The following is a 25,658-nucleotide window of genomic DNA, read 5'->3' as shown; positions in this document are numbered from 1 at the left end:
TAATTAAAAGCAATAAAACAAGTTTTCCAAAGCACTAATCTCTTGTTCATGAAATAAAAGACTATCTTCACTGCCCAAGTATGCCAAGTGTGCTGCATTATCTGCCCAGATAATTGCATTACTTTTCCCATTTGGATTAAATTACATTTTGTGAGAGTGACAAAGTAATTCCCTAAGTGCCAGTTATTTCTCTGCTTAGAAAATACCATGTACAATTATTCTATTCATGGAAGAATTGAAATGTTTTAACTACCTACTTGCTCATATTTTGTAAATTATGGAAGAAAAAAAATGTTCATTGCCACTACCAGCATGAAACAAATGTTTTACTGCATATGACCAGGGATGACAAAATTTCCACCCCAAGCCCATTTGAGTTCAACTTGGGACAAGCCTTACAGATATTTTTGTTGTTTTTTTTTTTTTACTTCTTGCTGTGCAGAACCTGTATGCTCCTACAGCTCAGCTAACAGGCTATGTGCTTTGACCTTCAAAACCAGATTTCTAGATATCTTCACTCTTGGATATTTTTAATGTATTTCCTTCACCAGACATTAGAAATATTATTAATATCTCTGTGTCAAGAGCTCTCCTCCAGATACTGCCTGCAATGTAGCTCTCTGGGAGCCATTTGGAGAGAGACCATTTTTAATCCCTTTCAGCAGAACTTTTTCACTCAAGTCAGTGAGTGCTGATATTATGCAAAATAAGTAAAGGTGGTAGGAATGAGTTCACAGGCAAAACTCTCCATGAGTCAAACTGTCCCCCAGCTACCACATTAAATTGTGCTGATAAGAGGTGAGATTGCCAAATGCCATGAAGAGGGCTTTGGCACATTAGCATCGGAGAGCATTTTTCCCAGACCTAAGTGTGGTCCCAGATCTGAAGTCCATTAAAGCCTTTTAATCACTCTGGAGTTGGCTTTAGAAAAGAAGAGCAGTTTCTGGTGTTGTAGAGTTAGAGTGAGTGTATTGAAACAACCCAAGTCGTTGAACGGTCGGTGCCGCTGTGATGGAAACAAAGGAGGAAGCGGAGCTGAAATGATTTCTGAGAAACGTCGCAAACCAGTTAAGTGGGCAGGAATTGGACAACCTATCAAGCCATGTGGAATGAGGCTGCTTTCTAGAGATATGCCACCTACAGCCATTTCGTCTTTCAGTGCTCCACTAATCAGATCCATACATATGGATCATGCTACTGGGCAAGAAAAAATATATCATTCAACAATGTTCATAAATTACAGACATAAAGTAAAAAAATTGCATCTGTTTCTGCACCATTATGAACAGCAGCTCCTGACTAAAAACTAATAGCGTAACTCTTACTGTGTCTACATACTGAACCTCAACAAGTCTAATTTCATGTTAAAATCACAAACCTTTGCCTTTTAGCAGAGAGAGAAAAAAGAAATTAGCATTCTCTTTTTCATATTTCAGAACAGAAGTGTGAGCTTTGAAGTTCTCTATTTGTGAAAGAAACCATCGTAGCCTGTTAAAATGAGCTTTTGGTAGTGAGAAGGTTAACTAATTTGGTTTCGCCGATAAGTTTATCTATGATCAGAACTGAGTCATACAGAAAATACTCCTACAAGATTTGACCTTTTACTTGTATCCCACACTGAGATAATATACTTAAAATGGATATCAATAAGAACTTTGTTTTAAAAAGCATATTTAAAATAAATTACTTTTAAATAACAGAAACTGTTTTCAATTAGCCCTGTTAAAGGAAATCAGCTAGAAAGTTATGTATGCTTTTTTATTTTCTTTATATAAATTATACCCAGGAGTCCTATGATAGCAGCACTGTACAAACTATGCACTACCTTTATATTTATTTCTTATCAAAATAAACTTAACAAATTAGATTTGTTTTTACAGCACTTTATATCCAATAATGACAATGTTGTATTGGTCCCAGGATAAAAACAATGAAAGTAGCAGCTGAATGGTATTTTTATTAAGAGTTAACAAAAATGTCTTGTGCAAACAGAGTATATAAAGAAAATTAATTCCATAATTCCTCATGATGAAGGCGTTCTTCTCTTTTTTTCTTTTTTTCTCACAATATCAATCTCATTTGAAAAGACCATTTTGAGGGGAAAACTTTAAGTTTTAGCATGACTTACTCAGCAAAATGATATGGCTGAACTTAAACATTGCTGACTGCTAGGATTTAATTTCCTAATATTAGGACCTGGCAAATGTTTTGATAACTTAATACTATTTAAAAGAAAACTTGTTTGTTACTGAAGATTTTGGGAGCCCAGAAGAAATATAATCTAAAAAATAACAGAACTAAAGAACCAAAGAGATGTTTCTTCTTTTTCCCAATTTTTCCATTTCCTCTACCTTAAACTTGTTCCTCCTTGCTAGCATTTTAGAAGCCTTTTTACTGGAGGTAGATTCAGATATCCAAGATATTTACCATACAGCTCAGCTAGAGTCCACAGTTTCCTCCAGCAGTGGAAAAATGGCAGGGCTAATAGTCTGGGCTTTGTTACTAAAAATGAGTCCTTATACAAAAAAAAAGCAAAAAAAAGCAAAAAAAAAATTAGAACATTGTTTTGAACATGTGGTTTGCTGCTATTAAGTTAACATTGGAAAATCTCATTACTTTTAAAGTTAATTTTATTTTGTGGTGGGATTGTTCTCTAGTCTGAAGCAGATTTTGTTTTAAACAGAGCCTCTAATCCTACCTTACAGTCTTCTGTTCAGCAAGTCACTCTGCATAGCTTTGGCTAGATGCATGTTTAAAGTCAAGTGATTAATTAAAAGGTAAAAAGGAAGAAAAAGAACTTTTCTCCACATGTGCCCCTGGGGCTGCTAGCAGGCAATCGTGTGCCATCTTCTCCAGCTCTTGCTCTAACTACAGGAGTTGTCCAATAAAGATCTTGGGTTAGAGATGTTCTTTTAGCCGTGCTAACAATGTTTCTGCTTCTAATGCAAGATTAGAGTGCTCTGGTGGGACAAATTAGAGGTTGGGCAAATTCTAACACCAGCTCCATGCAGGAAGCACCATGGAGAAGCAGGGGTGTAAAAAAAGTGTAAAGTGGTCTGATGGCCCAAGGGCTCTGAAAATCAAAGGGGTGAAACAGAGAGGAAAGTAGTAGCCTGTAAAGATTTCTAGTCCAGGTTTGTTTTCAAATTTTGGAAGCAACAAGGCTAGCTTCTGACTTTTGATTTAGGCTATAATGATTTACAGTAACAGAGAATTAAATCTGCAATTTGAGGGGAAAATGACCCCAAGACAAAAGCCTTGTTTATAGCCTGCATTATATATATATATATATATATATATATATATTCTACTTACAAGTTACGATGACTCAGATCTAAACTCTCATGGTTTAAAATACCAAGTGAGATTCAGTCACATAATATTTGTGTTCCACCAACAGCCCAATGTTTTGGGGCTTTTTTTGGTGACATATGATCATACCACATAAAATTCACTCTTGTTCAAAGGTGAGCCATTATATTGTAAATTCCACTCACAATAATTCTTGTGTAGCTCAAGTCTGTGAGCTGTATTTCAAGACACCCTTAAAACTTTGTATTCAGCCATTCCCCTTGCACTTTTCTATAACAGTTCACCAGGAAAATTTGATACATGAATAACCAAAACACATGCACACAAGATCACTGAATATTTGATTTTTTAATATTTTTTTTCTGACCATCTCTCTGGTTCTTCTTGACTAAGTTGCCAAAGTATGAGAGCTACATCTAGAAGCTGACTACCTTAGCCCCACTGCTGCAGAGGTCTTGCTTCTCCATCAGTGACAATTTAGAAAAATCAGGAGTTCAGTCCCTCGGTATCTTTGGAAAAAGAATATGGACAATCTGCCCAGCAAACAAGGGAGTTCTGACCTGTCTGAATTCATAAGCACTCAGCAATGCTGTTGAAAGTGTCTCTGTCTCTCACAGCTTAACCCCAGGTGGCAACCAAGTGCCACACAGCCACTTGCTCACTTCCCCACCTGCACTGATGGAGATGCGAATTTGAGGAAAAAGCAAACCTCTTGTGTTGAGATGAGCAATGATTGAAACGAAAGAAAATATTAGGATAATAACAATTATAATGAAAATTTATTGGGGGGCTAGGGGGTATGTAAATAAAACCCAGCAGAAACAAGTGATGCTCAATACATTTGTTCACCATATACTGCTCAGCCCCCGAGCACTGATAGCAGCTCCCAGCCAAACTCCAGCAGTTTATATGCTGGGAATTATGTTCTGTCATATGAAATATCCCTTTGGCTACTTCAGGTCAGCTGTCCTGGCCATGCTCCCTCCAGATTCTTGTGCAGTTGCCTATTGGTAGAGCATAAGACAGTGAAAAGTCCTTGATTCAGAGTAAGCACTACTTAGCAACAACTTAGCAACATCAGTGTGTTATCAACATAATTCTCATGCTAAATCCAAAACATGGCACTACACCAGCCACTGAAACCATTTCAACATCAGTGCAGTATCAGTTTGTTGAGTTACACTAAAATTTTACAAAAACTGAAAACAGAGTAGAGGACTGCTCACTGCCCCACTGTGAATAAGAGCACCTCAAGATGAGGTAGGTGTCTGATCTTCACAGGGGAATGAGTTCCTGCAGCTCCCATACCAGCTAGGGAGAGCAGCAGGTATTCAGTACCCCTGAAATACCAGGTTTTGAATTTAAAGTACATGAATGCTTGCATGACCACCAAGTGAGGAAGTGTCAACTCCCATTTTGGGACTAGGAGCCATATAGAGCATTGATAAAGACTTGGGAAACGAGTTCTCAGTGCTGGATGCAACTATAAAAAACATACAGACTGAATTTGTGTCTCACCACAAATTCCTTGTTTTACAGATGAACAAAAGCTCAATGTAACTAACCTAGAACCTCAGTTCAGAAGAATTTCATCTCTAGGCAGACATCAAAAGTATAAACCAAAACAGAGAATGAGACCTTGCTGGGACAGAAGGTGAAGCTTTAGAGCTGAGGCGTTTATCTGTGCCATGGGGTTGTGAAACCAACACAATTTTGATATCTCACACATGTGCAGTTGAAAAGTGAACTTGCAGAAAGGAGTTATTTCAAGAGCTGAGTGAAACTAGCTTGCTCAGTTTGCAGAGTTTTTGTGTTAACTTTCTTATGTTTTGCTTCATACAGTTCTATACTCCAGAAGTTTTGGTTTGACTTTTAGCTTCAAACAAAGCAAAACTGATTGCAAACCGCTGTATTTTGACTTTTCATGTTGAAAGTACATCTCACACGGAAAATTTCAAAAGCCAAAGTGCACAGGACTTGTAACCTGGAGTAGTTCAGCCTGTGTTCCAGCTGACTGAACTGAGGGTCAGAGGCAAGATTTCCCTACATGCAGTGATGCTGATACCTATTTTTTCTGTGCAGTCCCATGTCTTTATTAAACTAACCAAACCCATCCATTTTTTATGCAGTTTTCTTCCAGGAATGATAGAAGAAGCTTATAGACAGAGTTGTCAGATTAAACTAACATTAAGTAGTGGAAAACTAGCATTTTTTTATTATTAGGTTTGTTTCCAGCTAGGTCCAATAGCATTATTATAAAGGCTTTTTCAAACAGAAATCCAGACTAGAGACAGCACTATTTTCTGCTAAATGTATGCTAGTTGTTTACCTGTATTGCCAGAAACAGCATGGCAGTGTCCAGAAACACCTTCTTGACAGAAGCTTTCCTTTTTTTTTCCACATTCGTGTTCCTAGCAGCCCTTTGGTCCAACTGTTAACACATTGGAATATTTTAAATGGACACAGGAAATAATTTGTGTCTGATTTCCAACAGCAATTTTTATCGTATTTCCATGATCATCATTTTACTTTCCACTATATTAATAACTAAGACAAATTTTACCTAGCAAGCAGCAATCTAAAGCCTCTAAACTTTACAAAAATATCCTGTGCTTATTTCTCTTTCTAACCATCAAAGAAAGTCACTACAACAACCTTGGGTACCAACATTTTTCCTGTGTGATTCACTTACACCAAGCAAACCCTCCAGACCTACAGTTTTCCTTTTTTTGGACTTCTGCTTAACCAGTATGATCAACAGGTCCCCTCCTCAGTGGCTGGTGGTAATGCCAGTATACCACTGCCCAAATAACCTTTCTCTATAGGGAAATAATAACATTTAACTCTTTAAATTTAAACCACGTGTATTTTGGTCTCATAACTGCACTCTGTATTAACTGATTTTTGTTATTAATTTCTATCACTAAAAATCTTAATGAAACCATTGGAAATGTTAAGTGCAGTAGACAACTAAAATTTGTGTATGAGCTAACATAATTAAATGGTGACTAAATATTTTCCCCAGCCATTGTAGGCACATTTTCAGAATCGCTGATGACACCGCTCTGCATACGTTCAGTGTAAAGCTGTGTCTCAGAAGAGCTGTTCTTTCCAGCTCATTCCAGGAAACATAAGCAATGGCTTTCAAATTGTTTCTATCTCTTACCTTCACCTTATCCAGAAACAAAGTGTCATTCAAGTGCTGCCTACATGAGACCTCCACCAAGGAGAGCAAATTCTGTGCACATTGATCACTTCCAGTTTCCCTCCTGGTATTTATTCCCTGTGAGAGGCACAGGGTCGTCGCATGCATTGCCATCAGATGGCCACAAATTTATAGCTGCCAGTGTAGGAAAAATGTTGGCATTTGGGGCAAATACTTGGGGACTTCTTGTTCAAACAACACAAACTACTGATTCAACTGTTTCCCCAAACTAAAGTGTTCCTCAGTAAAATTTAACACAACTGCAAATGTTAAAAAGCTAATACATGGATTAGCTCTAAAAGTTCAATTATATTAAAAACTAGTGGGGGGAGAGATGGAAAGACTGTATAAAATCTTAAAGTGTTTTCTGTAACCTCTAGAAATGAAAGAGTTTATATAATGTTTACACATATGTTTAGGTAATATTTACACAGTTCTATACTCATAGCCATTGTTTTGATTATACAGTTCATGTTTCATCACGCACATGCTATTTAATACATATAAAAATGTAAAATAATCATTTTTAGAACAGCATTTTTTAAAACAGATACCAACTCCAAGGTACAAATTAGCACCGCCATTTTTTTTTATTTTTAATCTTAATTCTGTAGCAAATCCCATAAACTATATGTTTCACTGCCCAGAATACCCTCCAGTCCCCTGGAGTAATATTAATAAAAGGAATGTATTTTCCCAGTCTGTCTGGGGGAGGGTACAGGGGTTTGTAAATTATATTTTAAAACAACAGTCATCTGAGATAGTTCCATCACCTCAAATTATTCCATGGGCTTGGTCACAAATTTCTGAATGTTGAGGTTGTAGTTCTCCACTGCTTCCCATAATGTGAAATCTTTCCCATTTCACAATCTTTCAATTAATTCCCAATTCATAACCTCTTATCACATGTCCTGATATTTGGTAAAAGTTTTTAAACTGACCCCTCTTAAGAGACAAACCATTCCCAATTCTGTGTAGGAGTTTTCTTTCACCTTCATTCAAGCTCTAATTCCCAGTGATCAGAGATGAATGACACCAAGAGGGTATCTGTTTCTTTTTTCAAACAACCTTTGCAGCCATGCCTTGGGAGTCCATCCTGAAAAAGACTGATAAATATTGATATAATAACAATTATAATAAAGATTATTGATATAATAAAGATTGATAAATATTAAAAAAAAAAAAAACAAAAACAAAAAAACAGAGTACATGGAAAAAGTTCTCTCTTTCACTCCCAAACTATAAAATTAATACTGTACATCACTAAATCAGATTCTACGATTGCTTTGTAAGCCACCATCCATCATGACTTTTTTTGTAGCAATTTCATTTCTTTAACTTCTACAAAAGTAGTCCAAACTCCTATCAACCATAATGCTAGTGAGTGATTTTAAAAAGTTCACAAGAAAGTGTTCTCTGCCTACACAATCCTAATTAATGCCTCTAGTGGATTTTATCCAGAATTCACTACTTTCCACTAGCTGTAATTTTATTTTAGGATGGGTTATGTATTTTATATATATACAATATATAATTTTTATGTATTATATGCAACAAATTGCTGTTGTTATAAAATAACAATTCAGAAATGCTCAACCCCACATTGTGCAATTTATATACAATTATACTGACCAGTTAGTCAAGATTTTTAACTTCCTTCTTTTTCAACAGACCATCAAAACTGGACCTGATTAACATACGTTTCTAATTGTGTATGTAATTAATGCACTCTTTAACCTCATTTCTTTAATTAAAAAGGTTGGTTTTTTTTAATTAAAGAAGTATTTCCAGTGTCTATCCTAGTGTCTTACTCTGTTGAAATTACCACTTTCTTCAGGAAAATTAGTTTGCTGCACCATACCCAAAACTGGCAATTAAGCTTCCTTTAGCCAGACTCCTGAGAGTTTGTAACCTCAAACCACTACAGTCCTGATGAGAAACCCCAGGCTCCTGGCCAGGACCTTCCGTGGTGCATTTGCTCAACAAGAGCCGCTCCCAGCTCACACACAGGGTCATTTCAGCCACTGGAATTCAAAAATGACCCAAAAAACAGCATCCCATTGAATACAGCAACTCTATCCTTGTTAGAAGTGAAAGCACTGTCCTGCCTCTATGCCTTGTTAACCTGAAATAAAACACCTTAGAGGGAATTACCTTCCCAGACGTGACATCTTTCATTTTCTTAAGCATTTGCAGAGGCATATTACCTTTTACAGCAGTTTTCTGAAGGGGAAATTCTGTTTCCTGAGAGAAGGTGCCTAATGCCTGCTAGGATAGCCTGAAGTACCCAGGATATACGTGCAGGGCTGGCATGATGTGGGACCCACAGGAGACTTTTGACCTTTGATAAAATCCCACACCTTTGAACTGGAAGTGAGAGGCCAGATGGGATTCCTACGGGCTCTAAAATGCACAAGCCTATGTTTAGGCACATGAGTTTTTTCTAAAACTAGTAAAATAAACCACTAAAATTAAAAACCAAGAGAGACTAAACATAATTTTATATGATTTCACTTAATTAAAAACCTGGGCAAAAATAGTGAAAACTTTAAAGAAATAACTTTGTCTGAATCTCATCCTTTACTGTACAAAAACCTGCTGGAGATTATCTTGATCCTATAAATGCCATAATGAACTAGGCATATTCACAATACTTTCATATTTTCTGACTTCAAATTTTAGTATACCACTACATTTTCAAAGTTAAATACTTAAAACATCAGAAAACATTAATACAGGCTTCATGCAAACCCAAGAATACAGCTTTTAGCTATTTTGGAGTGAAGTTTTTAATTCTATGTTTATATACTGTTTTTTCTTACTCATCAACTGAGTGCTTGATGCTGCTCATAAGAAAAGTGTTGTTACATTTGTAATTAAATAACCTCTTTGAAAAGGCATGGCTGCCAACAGGACAGCTATTTTACATCCCTTTGTTGCAAATGAAAGCTCTAAAACTGTAAAATAAATTCCCACCTTAATGTGCTCCCTGCAGCCAAGCCTTGGAACTTGTTTTCATGTTTTCCCTCAAGCAAATTTCCCTTTTATTCCAGGAAGAGCTTTGGTGGGACATCATATCACAGTAGCACACAGTCCTTGGTAGTCCTTCTAAAAATGGCATAAGAGCGGGTAAACTTGGCTGGACTATACAAAGGGAAGATGATTAAGATGAAGTTGCAAGAAAGAAATTAGCTACAGAGCTAAGATGTAGCAGGTGAAGTATTTCTAGAGGGGCATGGAAGCTCTTGCATTAATGTAGTATGCAAGGCAGCGATGAATGGTGCACACTTCTGTGTGTTTTTGTTTAAAGCAGATCAATTTAACTTCAAGTAATGCCAGGGGATTGGAAACCTAAGCTGCTGGGAGAAAGCAATGCAAGTTGTGCTTGTTCAGGCTAGGATGCTCAGGCCCAAAATGTGTCAGCTACATGTCCATGCAAATGGTAGGGGGGAAAGTAATGTAAAAGGACAATAGAGATACAAGGGGTCTGTACGTCTGTACAAATGCAAAAGACAGAAAGACAGAAAAATATTTATAATCATCAGAGCTGTGATGAGTTGGAGCAAAATTCCAATAGCCTATAGGGTGGTCAAGGCAGCTCCTGCATGGATTTCACAGTAAGTTTGGTTTTAACAGCCAAAGATTAGACTTGATAGACCAGGAGCCCTCAGCAATGAACCAGCAGGGTCTTGGTTCTTTATAACTCTGCCACAGCTTTCTCACTGTGATCATGAGACATCAAAAACAGTCTCTGCATATTAAAGGAGGTTGCAGCTAATACCCAGATGAACACTTAAAGGAAAACATAAACATTATAAGAGACATTAAAATTATTATGAGATTATTTTCTGCTTGAGGCTTATTTATGGAGTAGAGAGTTAAATACTACTTTTGGTTATTTGAGACTAAATTCCAAACATTTCTGCTTTCAGTTGCTTCAATGAGATTACTTCAAATTTACCTTGAAGTAAGTGAGATCTGAATTCAACACCTTAATTCTTTTTTTCTTGTGGGAAGATTGATGAATATTGCTGGTTTCATAGTCTTGGAGGGGAGCAGTGAGTAAGCAGTGGTAAACACATCACAGAAAACATTAAAAAGCAGAAGACAGCTATAAGTAAACATTGCTTTACCTTACCAATTGTCTGCCCTTTGTTATTTACAGGTCAAGACTACACAATGCACAAAGACTAAAAAATGCAGACCAGCCAGCTTTCTCTTGGTTTTAGTTTGGAGTAAAGTATCCTTCAAAAGCTATATTTTAAGGAAACTTTTTTTCTTCTTCTTTGTCACAGCCAAATTCTCCAGTTCAGGAATTTACAATATTTTCCTTTTTCCAGAATGACACCTGCTGGTGGGAGAAGCATGGATGAATTGCAGATATTTCAGAGGTTTGATTGTTGCTAACCAGACATATTCTCCGAGCATGCTCATCACCTGTGTGCAAGCCAGCTGTGGAAAATAAAGATTTGGAAACTGTAAAGGTGCTATAAGGAGTTTGTTTTAGAAGTAATATCATTTTCCAATATGATTTAACATTTGCTCTTAGTAAACCACAAAGCTACCTACTAGTAAGACAGTGCTTCCATGGTGTTTCAGTGCTGGACACTAGCCCTATTTTGGGAAGCCCAAAGCATCATTCTGTCAGACTGAGGTAAAAGCCAAAAGGAAATCCTTCCTACCCAACGCAAAAAGCTGCTGGGCTGCTTCAAACCCTCAACTGCAAGTAAAACCAGCTGCAAATGCAACTATTTGTGCTCACCATCCCAAAAGATTAGATCTCAAAGACAAGTATTGTGCACATGTTCCTGACTCAGTATGGCAGGACACAACTATGAGTGACAGAATGCAATATGCACTTTTGCCAAAACTGTGACAGATTCTGCTCAATGCACCAGGCAGCACTGGGCTCTGTAGTGGGCTTCCATACTCACAGCTCCTCTGCTGCTGGGTCTGTTGCCACAGCCTCCCCTACAGCTAAACCAGACTCAGACCTGAGCTTTGGAGACTTCCAACACATTTATAGCAATATTTCTAAAAGTGATTTTCAATGCTAAGAACAATATATAACTCTATTTCCTTTTTCTGAGCTGCAAACCATCTACTGTCTTCTGTAGTGTAAGATACTCAGGACCCTGAAGAAGACTCTGAAGTTGGACTCTAAACTGTGTGTTTACTTATGAAGAAATTGTTGTGGGGAAAAATAATTTTAAAAAGACAGTTATAAAGAAAACTACTATATATTAAATTCAGAATTATAATTTAAAGAAATCTTTCAAGGTATTTACAAGACCATAGGCAAATAAACACATTTAAATGTGTTCCTCTTGGATAAATACCTAGGTGTTGTTATGGCACACCTCACTGTAACACCAGAAAGCAAACCTTCTTTTGATTACACTGGCTTGTTAATGGCATTAGAAGACAATTTAGGAGACTTGGCTTATACACCTGGATTTATCATTGGCCTCCTTTATGGCTTTGAGCAGGTAACTTCACAGCTCTGTTCCTTTTATTCTCCCATCTTTGAAAAGAAAGTAGCATTGAACTATTGGTTAAGAGGTTGATTTCCAAAAATGGATTTTATTTTAGTAAATACAAACACATGAAAAGGGGGTACCTTTCTACAAATTCACTCGTAAATACAAGACACACGAGACTTCAAAAGATAGTTTAGATCTGAAGAGTTTTTTTGAACATATTTTTTGCAAAGTTGATCAGAGTTTCAGTCCTACCCATGGCTGTTCATACTTCCGTTTCTAATGTCCTTGTTTGTCACACATATAAGTATGACTATCAAAATCTGGATAAATGGTTACTGCTGTTTATCTTTCTTAACCTCCTTAACAAAGCAATGGCTTCACAAAGAGCCCAGCTGCATCTCAGTGCTTTCAGAGTAGCCCAGGGTAAGCATTTTGCTGCGAACAGTAGCAGGATGGAAGCAGAGAGATTGATCTAACACCAAATCTGTGATAGCCTGGACATCCCCACAAGGTTTGAACTAGCTGAAAAGCAAAGAGGAAACAACAGAAAAAATTCTTGTGCAAATATGTTCCTATTTTTTAGAGCTGGATCCAGTTTGGGGAAACTGGTTTTCTAGCTTCTTCCACTTAGCTCAAGGAGCGTCTCCTTGAGCACATCATTATCAATGACTGACCATGACCATCTCCATTCTGTGCTAGAATCCAGCAAAGACACTTCTAATCCCAAAGGGATAACACAGCTTTTTGTGTCAGATTAGAGGTCAGCTTGAGTTTGAGCTCAGGTTACTGCTCACCCTTAAGCAGTCATTCCGGTTTTTATTGCCACACATGGGGAATGAAATACATGGGATACAAATAGCCTGGGATTCAAATAAACCTCTGCACAAGGATAAGAGCTCTGAATTTGGCCACATTTTTCGTCTACTCCCTACCTATTGAACTCGCATTGTATGGAATAAACTTGGAGTTGGGATACTTTCATACCCCATTCTCTTCATTTCACCTAGGACACTCTTAACTTCAACCCTTTAACTCTTGCTCTCTGAGATGATGCATGAGATATTCATGATTGCTATAGACCACTCCAATTTCATATTCATCAGCTATTGGGAAACTGGTATGGGCCAGAGTAGTGCAGCTGCAATGTTTTTAAGCATTCTCATCACTTCTGGCAATGTATTTCCAGCATTATTTCCCATAGAAGTCCTTCCATCCCTTCCCCCACTAAACAGCATCTACTTCTTGATGAGTCACAGCTCATCCAACCTCCCTTAGCTGCTAAACCACACTATGACCAAGAAGCTCTTCTTCAAAGGCATCCTGGCTCCAGCTGACCTCCTAAGGGACAGCCACAGGCTCTGCAGAAGTGACCTCTAACATCAAAGTTAAACATTACTTCAAACTGATACACAAAGAACAAGACACAACCGTACATGATACCATGGCTTCATTTTCTCACTAGTTTTGTGTGTATAGGTTTGCTTGTGCTCGATGGACACACTTTTCTTCTGTCTGTAACCAGCTTCCTCCGACTTTATCTGGCTCTGTACTTCTAAGAGTACTTTCCTCCCTACAAAAAACACGTCCCTACCTTCCTCTCTTTTGTCTCAAGCTTTCTCTACTTGTCTTACCCGCATAATTTCTGTATTTATATGGATCTTTATCAGCATGTACTTTTTCATTTGCTTCAGAGAAATTTGTGTCCTTCCAACCACAGTCCTTTGCAGTCAAGTCAGAGAGAACTCCTTGTTTATAGGGTGCAGTAACTTCTTTGGGCTGCACAGACACTGTGCAGCCACTTCTGAGCAATCAGGTATTTGTTCCACAAGGATGAATACCAGGTAACATATAAGTTTTGGGCCTATATTGGCCTGAAGAGGTCTGGAAGACATAGTCCATTTCCCCAGAGTACTACAGGCTGGTGAGTGCTGGGAGTCTCCAGTGTGCAAGTGGATGCAGGGGCAGTGTTTCGCTGGGAAGTGAAATACTGTGTAGGGAACCAGAGCTCCTGGAAACCTGAACCAACCCGTCTGTCTGCACATCTGTTTGTGGGTCAGATCTGATTGCAGACACAAGGTATGTGCTACCCTTACCACCCCTGAGGAAAGCCCACTGTGCTTTTTCCTGGGCAAGGTCTCCCTGTCCAGACCACAGGGCAGCAGAGGAGGTGTACACCACTCTTTCCTTCTTTTGGGAATTGTTAGTGCTATATGGGAGTTTGACTGCCGGAAGTGATAAAGATACAGAATCTCAAAAGTTCTGCACAGTGGAAGTTAAAAACTTCCTGAGTGCTGCATATTTTTGTATTTCTGCTTTTTTCATTGTCTTTTTTTCCTTTCCACACTGTTTCCCTTTCTCAGAGTTGTTTGTCATTTTACAATCCTACCCTGAACACCAAAACGACACTTACAGTTCTCCATCTAAAGACAAATACTTTCAGCCAAAATATATTTTTAACTTTGGTAAGAGCAAAGCAAGAGAGAATCCACACTGTGAGTACCTTCTGCATCTGCACAAGTCTGCTAAATGCTGCAGACTGCACAGGTTATGTTAGTCCATAGGGGAAAAAGCATAATTACCTGATACAAACCAGCAGATAAACTCAATCAGAGAATTCTATTTCCCACTTTTCTCCACCTTACATTTCCCCTACTTTCATACTTGTCTCCTTCTTCTCAGAGATATATTTTTATGGGGATATATCAAATATGTTCCTGTACCACAGAAACTCTTCACTGAGATCCAGAAAGGTTAGCTTATACAAGATGTCACTTTTCCAGTAAATCAAAGTACCAGATTTGCATACCATATACAAAGTGGAAGCTTTTTTTCCATAAATTTTCCCCCTCCTACCCTACCTTTACTGTATAAAAATGTCTTTCTCTCAATATCTCTTTTAAAGCTTTGCACCCCTGAGGTCAGGATAGGCCAGTCTTCATACCAATCTTTCCTCCCTTCATGCACAGAGGAACTCTCTTGTCACATGGCTCCTTTCCTCTTCAAGAGATATTCACACATATGGTTTCATACACCTGTTCAGTCTGAATTTTGAACAACAGTTATCCCACTATCCTGACTGGAGCCCATGAACTGTCCTAAGCTTTGTTACCTCTCTAGCTGGTTATCTGCCATTTCCACACCTTCTGTAAGCCTCCAGATGTTGCCCAGTTGCTAGATCATCATTAGTTTCTCCCACAAAGATTATAGTTCTTCTTCACAGCACAAGAGTGTTTCTCTTTCCCTTTTCCACATTTTTTTCTAGATAAGAACTTTTTTTTTTTTTTCTCAAATGCTGCCTGAATATTTTTCTCAAGCTCCTCTCACTTGTTTTTACTTTATTCCTGCATATCCTGGCTCTGAGATACAACTTTCTATTCTGATCTCTCTTTTTCCTCTGTCCTTGCATGACCTACCAACATTTCTGTGATGATTACCCATCCAATTAGACAAAGTGCTTTTCCAAACTGTCTTTTGTTTGGGATATAAGTTCTAGGTCTCTTTCATATCTGAAACTTTAAAAACTTTACACCTCCTCTACATTTCAACCCTAAGGCTCCTCAATCCGGGTGACTTGTGTACCTGAATCATATAGATAATTAAAATTTTCCTCTTCAAAATCAGGAGCCTTCATTACAGTCCTGTTTCTATTTAGTCTTATATTTAGTGTAAACACAGTAGACCTGTGAACACTTGAAATTTCCTTTCTCTTTATTCTCCCACAGAAGCCATGGTAGTCCTCAAAATGAAGGCAAAACAGGATTAGCTGAGAGGCCATTTAATGAAGTATTTCACCTACCATGTTCATAGGTTCCTTAAGAAATAGATCCCTACTTCTGCACTGCTTCCTCCAGCCTCCATCTAGCAAGTCTGTCTCACTTAGACACATAATTTCCAGTTGTCACTTATTTCTCTAATTATACTACAGACATCTCTCTCCATGTCTAGACTATAAAGATGAACTAAGGGATACACCAGCTGTCTGGAATGATTTCTACAGGCTCTCTTTTACTAAGTTTTACCGAAGTAGTTTTGACACATACGAATTTTGTAATTTTGTCTTAGGCCAACAATAAATAATAATTTATTTTTTCTTTTGTTCTTTTTTCTTTTATATTTTTTTCTTTTTTCTTTTTTCTTTTTTCTTTTTTCTTTTTTCTTTTTTTCTTTTTTTCTTTTTTCATAATTCGGAAGAATTTATGACATACTGGGTTTTTTGAGAAAGACAGTATACAATATTTCGGGGTCATGGCCAAAGCAATTGCATCACTGGACTCCTGGTTGCCCTCACATTGGGATACCTCAAAAAAAGCAGTCTCCAGTAAAGCCTTGGGGAAGGATAACCAGAAGGGGCAGCAGCCTGAGGACTCAGTAGGCTTGAGGGGACAGACCACAAAGGTCTGATCTGCCACCAATCTAGCAGGAGGCAAGGGGAGGGAGCTGCTAGCATGGACAAGGTGGGAGGGGGCTCTGCTAAGGTAGCAGAATTCATTATTTATTACCATGCCATCAGTCTGATCAGCCCAGCAAAGAGGGCAGGGCTGGCTGGGGGGAGCAGTGGGCGCCAGGCAGCAGCCCTTCAGCTCAGCTCAACTCTCTCTGAGGCTTCAGTGGAGTTGGTGCACCCCAAGGACAGCATTTCCACTCTGCACAAGTTGCATTTTTCAGCTGAGCACAGCCCCAAACAAATACTTGTGGCAAACTCTTATCTGCAGTTCTACCAACTCCAGTAACCAACAAAACATCTAAATCTTTCACAAGTATCAAAAGTGTGAAGCAAGACTAGTATGTAAGCCACTAAATGAGTAATATCTGAAGCAGACTCAGCAAGAAGATTGTGGGAATTTTTGTCTAGCATTATTAACTACTACAAATTACTTACCACATCTAGCCAGTTCAGACTGGTGTGCTTGTTACACTAACATAAAAAAAAGCTGAATTCTGGGAGGTTTTTTTTGGGGTTTTTTTTTTTTTGTGGTGTACTGTCCCTCACTTTCACTAATACAATAAAAAAAATGATGCCTGGAATTACAATAGCATGGTGGAAACTTTCTACTACACTGCTGTGAACCTTAAGAGAAAACACGTACATGTGTGCATTTCCAGGGACCTTGTCAAAATGGATCACGTGAAAAAAAACAAAACAATTAGGAAGAAAACTGCTTCATTAACTTCTTCCATTACTCACACCATAGGGCAGATGTAAGATCAAAACCAAAAGTGTAATTTTCAAAAGCCTTTTGAAAATTTGAACTGGAATTTGGCTGGATTTCTTACCTTGTCACCTCCATGAACCCTGGAGAAAATGAGCAATATGCAATCTTTCCAGAAGGAAAACACAACCTTAAGTACAAACATGGTTCAGGATTAGGTCCAAACACTGAATTGTTTAATTCAAGAACAAACTTCCCTGTGCTTTACAAAAGCATCTGCAAACAGAATTAGGAGATGATGAAACAGAAAATTCTCCTTGTGGCTTTGTGTATGTCATGCTTGCCACTTTCATAATTAGAGGACATAGGCTACCATTAAAGTCAATTGCAAAGTTCCCATTCACTTCAGTAGATGCAAACCAGGCTTTAATATTATGCTTTTCAGTTTTCTTGAGGTTTAAACACCTCATAAAATAAATTTACAGATGAACTAGTAAATGTACACTTACAAAGAAACCTCCTGAGGAGTCCCTGAAGCCATATTTTTAAATGCTGCTATTCATTTAAGGTTATAACAGATAGGTTAAGGGACTGTCAAACATAGATCAAGAACAGCAATAAGAAATGCTGAAAATATACTCCAGAAATATAATTTTAAAAATATCATTTGATACATTTGACAAAACAGACTTAGAAGAGGGTTTTATATTATGCTACATATTTCACAAGCTCAGAAAACCCTATCTACCTGCCTATCCATTTCAGTGATCTGGAAATGAAAACATGTACCATGTATACAGCAAGTTCTAAGAACCATTAAAAAAAAAAAAAAAAACCCACTCACATAAAAAGGCAAGAAAAGCAAGAAAAGCTAATTGAGAAAGAGAGAAAAAGTGTGGGAGTAGAGAGAGTCTAACCAATGAGAAGTCAGAAATACTACCATCCAGAGCTGACATTTCCTACTATAGAACTATGTGCCCACTGGGCATAATTTTTGGTCTCGCAGATTTTCCACAAGCAAGACTCCAATTGACTTCAGTGCAAACGAATGAACTGCAGGATCTAATTAACCCTGCTGAGGTTTGAAAAACAATCTCATATACTGCCTGAATATTTCAGTATATTTCAGAGATTTTCAAGATTGTTTGCCCAATTCACTGACAAGTAATTACTTATATTTATAAGTATAAAGAAGACATAAAAATAGAAGGTGAACATTAGATGATAAACAGATATAAGGAAGCAATAATTACCTAACCTGACTTGATGAAGGCTTTATTAGATGGGACGTCATAGACATTACCAAAGAAAGAGTAGTGATTGCTGGATGACATTTGCAGAGTCATCTTCTTCCAGATACTACTGGAACAAGAAGAATCTTCTGGCAATTAATAACCACAGGGGAAAAGTCTGCCCATTAACACACAGGAAGACAATGGAGGAGGCAAGAGCACTGCCCAGCTCTCCAGAACAGACTTCAGATACCTGAACCTAGAGATCTTGTTTCCTTTTTCTACCATGTCCTGCTTCATTCAGAAAATACCTTGCACCTGCTCAACAAGTGAGCTAGAGTTCTGCAGTCAGCACCACCAACCCTCCTCAAAGCTGCTTCATCCCCAGAGCAGATCCATGCTAGGTACAGAGATGAAGCCATAGGAGTGAAAACACAGTGTTATCACAAAACTAGAGTCAGTGTTTCCACACAAACACGTTTTGGAAGCACACTGAGGTTGCAGAGATCATTTTTTTAATCTTCATTTTAGGATACCTGTCCACGCATCTTGAATATTATCTTAATGAGGTGTTTTGAATACATTTGTTTTTAAAAATCAAGTAATAAATACTATTTCCACTATGTGCAACATACCTACAGAAACCCACCGACTAGGATGCTGCCTTTAGGCCTACTCATACCCTTTATGAGTGGAGAAATGGTCAGTAAAGAATCACAGAACCATGGACTCACTCAGGCTGGGAAGGACCCTCAGGATGTTGTCTATTCCCACCCCCTGCTCAAAGCAGAACTCATTTCACCATCAGATGTGGTTGCTCAGGGTCTTGTTGAGGTTGTCCAATACTCTACGTGCGTGGACATAGTCAGGCCAGTGGCAAAGGGAAGCCATGCTGGAGCCTTGCCAACAGCATACAAACTAAAGTTTGGGAGCCCTAAGATGCACTCCAGCTCAGGAAAGACTGGCTCCCTAATAATCCTGGTTCCACTGCAAAGCGTCGCTGCGGCTCAAAGGAACGCCCAGCGACAACACTACAGGGGTTGCCTCACTTTTGGCCTCTGGTGCCCCCAGCTAGTGACTGTTCAGTCATCCTGTGAGGATGGTGTATGGAAAGTCTGATCATGGGAAGGAGCTGTGCAAGGCGGAGAAGATGAAATCTCTGGAAATATTTGCTGTTAGGCTTTAGTAAACCTCTATGGGATATTTGGTAACTGCGGTTTTTTCCATTCTTGAAACAGTCAACCAAACTTAAAAGGCTTTGTGAGGATGGCAAAAGGCACATACCTGATTCAAAGGCAGAGAAAGGCCTGTCTTTGCTCAAAAATACAGGGGGCAGATACTATTTTTTTAAATAAAGCAAAAATCTTCTTCTTCTTATAAATGGTTCAACCACTTTTCAATTCAAAAACGTAAAAAGCTGGAGACTGGTACTGGATAAAAATTAATTTAGCCTAAATACATTCACATTGGCAGAGCTCTGGGGAAAAAAAAAAAAAAACCAACAAAACAAACCCAGAATATTGAAACAGGAAGCACTGAAAGACATTCATAATGACCAGAGCTGCCCATCCTGCCTGTAATATTGTTTGTTAAGCACTTTGGAATTCTTAGAAATTAACAAAATCATATCTCTGAAGTTTCTGGACTGCATTTCTCTGCTCCCCATTTTTCTGTTGCAGTATCTTGCTGTTAATTATTGTCATTATAAACCACAGCTGGCTGGTGGGAGCACCAGTCAAATATGTTTTCCTCTGGAACCAAACTCCAGGAAAATAAAAAACTCTGAATATGTATTGCATCAAGATGAAAGACAAATTTTGAAGTTTGCCTCCAGAGAAAAGTGCATTTAAAGTGTATTAATGTATAGGGGAGGCAGTGCCAAAGGACAAGAGCACTCCACAAATACAGCTGCAATTCCATGAAGTCAGAGAGAGCAAGCAGCTCCTTGCCCACAAGATGAGGTAAGTAAGGGATGTAGTGTAACAGCCTACAGAACACAAACGGATCTTGCAGTTCTGTCTGAGGCCCCAAAACTAACAGTGTTAAATACATCATACATATAGGTTTTGTATTCACCTTGAGTTTTCTTTGACGGTCCTAAATATTGACTTTTTAAAGAATATTCTTTTTATTATCATTATTATTATAAAGGGTTGTTTTTTTCTGAGCTTCCAGTATGCAATGTCACTAGCTGTTAAGGGATGGCTGATGGACTCTCCATCCTGTCATACACAGCAGAGTGTTTGGTTTCAGAGGAGAAAGATTTCACCCCACAGGAAATCAAGGTAAATGGGAAATAATACTTATTTCATTCAATTAAATAGTAAAGCTCACACATTTTCAAGATCTCAGTCTACAGACATTTCCTTTTTCTGGGAAGGATATGTAACATAAAGTACAAAAAAAGGTGCTGTAACGCAGAGTGAGACAAGGGGGCCAAAGCTGTAAATTCCTTCCATCGACATGGTGATCTGTATTTGTAAAAGGCCAATATTGAGCAGGCAGTGAAAACAGAAATGCATAACCACATCACATCATTCCACTGCCAGAAACATTCATACTAATTTCCACCATCAAACACACAGCGTGATTACTTAAAAGCTTTTTTAACTTATAAAAACAAAATCCTCAAGATGGTATAACTTCTCATTTTCATATTCTGTAACATGAATATACATCAAATTGGCAACAATCTGTACCTTGTGTACAAGCCTCCTTCAGGGTCATTAACATGGAATCAGCTCCTTGCAGTAAGTAAACACTTATTTTTCTTGGGTTTTATGCTAAAAATTGAAAATTAATCTCACAAGTCGTTTTGAGCCAGCAAAACAGGATTGACAAAGCAAGCACTGTAGTATGATATCTTTTATTAGGCCAACTTAGAGTTCAAAAGTATGCAAGCCTCCTTGACCACACACAGGTTCCTGTATGCAGAACTCCAGGCTGGAGCCATAAAATGTATTAAACTACTTGCTTTGTCACTACCTATATATATATAATATACATGTATATAATGCATATGCATACACATTTGAAATGGTTCAGAATAAACTGTTCATTGACACAGGTTAAAAATAACAACTCTGAAGGATTTCTGTGGGTTGGCATGTAATCTTGCTATGTATTACTGCGTTTAATAATTTATCAGTACACAAAACCAATCCTGCTTCTGATTTCTAGTGAGGTCTAATTCCTACAAAAAAAATCATAGTAATAATGTTAGCAAACATACATTGTTTGCTGTTTATAATAACAACAATGAGAATACCTGGAAAAGATACAGCACAGTGTTTCACATCAAGTGTTTTACAAGAAATAATACAGAGCTTCACTAACCTTGTAGTAGCTATGATACTTCAGGAGGCTTTATGTAGGTAAGACACATTCTAGGTGGAATTCTCTTCTGCATAAGAATTCAAATTTTTCTAATGTTGCTATGTGCCCCGGCGAGGTGTGTGCACTGCCTGCTCAGCTCTGCTCTCCATCCCACAAGCACATAAATAGATACCACCATGTCATTCAGCAGCTCTCAGTCCACATGACAAGCCTTCCTCCCCCAGAACAGAGGCCAGTGGTGGGAGCTATATACGAAGAATGTAGGGAAGAACGGTGACAGAAGCAACCCCTCCTCTTCCTTCAAGTTCTGGTACCTGTGAAGCTCTTTCTGGGTGTTTCATTAGGAGACCTGTCACACCAGGAAATGAAAGACAGTCATTGTTACAAAGACTGAAGAACTGGTGTCCCTCAAGCCTTTGGGCTACCAGCACATGTAATGCTTCATAAATATGAGTATCAATGACTGCATGGTGTCTCTACAGCCCTCAGCTACTGCAACTCTGACAGCACAGGCTGTGGCAGTGCCTCGTGCTCTCCTTGTACCTGCTTGGGATGGGTTGGTGGGTCTGATAGCATCAAATGTGCCTCTGATAAGGTCTGCTAACTCACTTTGAATGAGCCTGAAGTTGATGCTACATTTTCTTAGATTTGATCCTGAACAACAAAGGCTGTTGAAGACCAAGGAACATCACAGATTTGTAGCTTTATCTGACTACAGCAGAATGCTCACAACTGATCAACATTTTGATCCTTCTGCTGGTGAACTGGGTCATGGGAAAAAAATATTGGTAAGTAGATATACTGATTAATAAGAAATCTGAAACTACCTTTAGAATAAATTTAAGACGTGGCCTCAGTGTTACCCTATCCACCTGAAAATAATATGGAGGATTAGACATGAAAGGTAGAACGTCATTTATCCCTGAGCTGAGGTAATGGCTACTAAAAATGTGGATTTCATTGACAAATGATTTAGTGAACATGATGACAGACACTCATGCATGGCTCCATTAAAGATAAAAGCAACATACTTAAATCTCATGAGGAGGGATTTTTTCTTATTGGTAGAAAATGTATGTCAAGACCTTTAGAAACTTAGGAACCACATAATGAGAAAATAACAAAGAATCAGCACTCATAAGTGTCTGGCTGAAGTTCCCACTAAACAGGCTTTGATAGATCATTTTTTCCTGACAACAAAGGCACCAGAGGGATTGGCTGGATTCTAGTTCTCCACTACAACCTATGATGAAAAATACTTCCTGTGGCCAAATGAAAAGACAAGAACACTTTCTCCCTGAAAATGTGGGTTTGTTTGCACTTCTAGAGTGAATCTAGTCCAGGGATATCATCCAAGAACATCAATTCCATCGGGGCTAAAGGGGAAGAGGTATTTATAAATATTAAATGTATAAAAATGTATACATTGAATATTGGGACATTGTGTCCTTTGAAGAAGAGAGTTTTATCAATGACTGAGAAGATACTGAAAATCTAGAGACTAAAATTTGTTATTCTTTTGCTTCTAAGAGTTCAAATTCCACTGCCAGCTGTAATGCCCTGCCTCAGTGTTCGGTGTCAATGAGGGGGACTCAGAGGCTGGCTGACCCAGAGCTGTCCCTCATTTCTCTCTGGGCCTCAGTGACAGCTGACTGCTGCTTCAGCACTGGTCTTCCAGAAACACTGGTCTTGAGTGCAGCTGATGACAGTGGGTGGCCACAGCCCTCTCATTAACAGGACGCAAGAAGGCAGAAATAGGCACTTCTAACGTGGCTCTTCCCACCAAAAAAGAAATGCCAAAAATAGGTAAGATGAATAATTCTCCAGAAGTATCCACTCCTCTCCTAAGGTGACGTGCTTAAGATACAAACATTCATGTTTCAGACATCTACAATTACACTACAAGAATCCCACCTCAGACATCTGCATTTCAGAAGAGGAAAACATTGGAGCCTTATGGCACAAATGCACCTAGGAGGTGTTATTATTATCACTGTAGTCTTACACATCTCAAAGACTAAAATTTTTACTCCCAAGTCTTCTCTGGGCATTCACAAAGGGTGTGAAACTGCACATTTGAAAGGAATGTGGCCCGTTTCTCAAGAGGAGAACATAGATTATGGCCATCATGTCATAAACCTTAGGTTCATATATGGCTTAAAGCCTGAGAATTTTATAAAGTTGACCATTAAAGGAAATTGCACCTATATTAACTAGTATTTTACTTATTTGCCAACAAACATGGAAAAACACCTATGACAAAAACAAATACTAACTATGAATTACAGTAATAATAAACTATCCCTAATTAATATATCCAAGAAAACACTAGGAGTGATCTACTACTTTGCCAAGGAACAGAAAAGTAAAGATTTTTAAAGTTTGGGCTGCTTTTCACCTTTGGATAGAGTCCTTGTAGAGAAAATATACATTCTCTGATTTAACAGACTCAAAGAATAATAAGCTTTTAATATTGCTCTATAACAAGATTCCTCCATAATATTTTCATAATTAAAAACTAGGAGTAGGCAGGTGAGAGGCAGAGCTGTTCCATGTGAACAAAGAGATGAGAAAGAAAGGCGTAATTGGGGCTCCTACTTCCAGTTCCTACTGTTCAAGCTATAAAATTGCTGTAATGTCTTTCTAAGAGAGCTTTATGATGTTTTTTTCACAATGTCTTCCAAGCTAGAGCAGACCTAAAGGTATTCTTTGATATCTTTACACTGAATTAACATTAATTAGAGATAAAGGGTAAAATGAATGACCTGTTCAGCTGACTAAATGTAAATGCCTAAATAAGAGTGAGATGAATTGTCTCTAAGCTCCATTGACTCTATTGACTAGTCTAACTACCTCAGGGGAGGTTCAGGCTGGATATTAGGGAAGATTTCTTCACTGAAAGATAGACTAAGCATTGGAACAGGCTTCTGAGAGAAGTAGAGGAGTCACTGTCCCTGGAAGTGCTCAAAAAATGACTGGAAGTGGCAATTCATTATATGGTTTAGTGAGCATGGTGATATTAGATCTAATGTTGGACTTGATCTTGCAGGTGTTTCCCAACCTTCGTGATCCTGTGATCTATGATTATATGACTCCAAAGGGCATTTAGACACTCAAGTCACTGGGAGACATCTACAGTTACCCAAAAGGTAAACATCTAACATCTCCCCCAGGCCTCACAACTCTCACAGACAGATAGATGAATACTCCAGATTAGCTTAGTCATGAATGAAATTATCCTAAAAAAATAAAATAGAAATGGTCTTAAAATAGGAGACAATTCTATTGATACAAGAATAAAATTTTGCACTTGGCCAGCCATTGAAGGATACTGGCTAAGGAATAATTCTGAGGGAAAAAAAAAAAAAATGAACTGAAGATTAATAAACAGTGTCAATGTTTATAAAAACATGGTTATAAAAAATAAAACAGTCATAATATGAAGGTATGTACATCTGACAAGGCAAATGAAGGGATCCTTCATTTTGTTTGTCACAGGTTATACTGCATCTAGGAATGCATGAGGAAAGATGGAAAATAAAAATAAAGCTACAAGACTAGCTGGAGGTCAAGAAAAATAAGTTATCCTCAATCATTTTCAAATCAAGATCCAGAAAAGGTAGCAAAGGGTTTAACTTGCAGCAAAAGAGACTCAGGTTGCAGATCAGGCTTGTGTGTGTAATTTGCACGTGTCAAAAAGGACAGTTTTCTAATACAATTCTGTGATAACAAGTCACTTTAGACACTTATCTTTGACTGCAACACTTTGTCATATCCAGGATTAGAACACTCTATTTTTCCCATTTTTTTTTAATTACACCAACCAGTAATATTGGCCTATTCTTCAATGAATAAAAAAAAATAAAAAAAAAAAAAAGTCTCTTTTAAACAGCCACACAAACAGGTAATGAAATCATACAATAGTTTGGGTTGGAAGGGG

General features: G+C 38.1%; 1 long non-coding RNA gene across 6 annotated transcripts in view; it reads right to left on the bottom strand.

Moving 5' to 3' along the window:
- Nucleotides 1-1,847: 1,847 nt before the first annotated feature.
- The window catches only part of LOC107200774, a 91,389-nt gene continuing 67,578 nt past the window's right edge, over nt 1,848-25,658 (bottom strand). For 2 of the 6 annotated variants that reach the window (XR_004497746.1, XR_004497752.1), the window contains 5 exons: nt 21,719-22,067; nt 10,651-10,969; nt 9,494-9,625; nt 5,642-7,623; nt 1,848-4,316 (listed from right to left, as the gene is read on the bottom strand). This is a non-coding gene — a long non-coding RNA (uncharacterized LOC107200774). Of the gene's footprint in view, nt 4,317-5,641; nt 7,624-9,493; nt 9,626-10,650; nt 10,970-16,193; nt 21,576-21,718; nt 22,068-25,658 lie in introns of those variants that run through there. The other 4 variants (XR_004497744.1, XR_004497742.1, XR_004497743.1 and 1 more) reach the window with 4 other exon arrangements.

The sequence above is a fragment of the Parus major genome, chromosome 1, assembly GCF_001522545.3.
Source record: "Parus major isolate Abel chromosome 1, Parus_major1.1, whole genome shotgun sequence".
Lineage (NCBI taxonomy): Eukaryota > Metazoa > Chordata > Aves > Passeriformes > Paridae > Parus > Parus major.
This window is presented reverse-complemented; position numbering and strand designations above follow the sequence as displayed.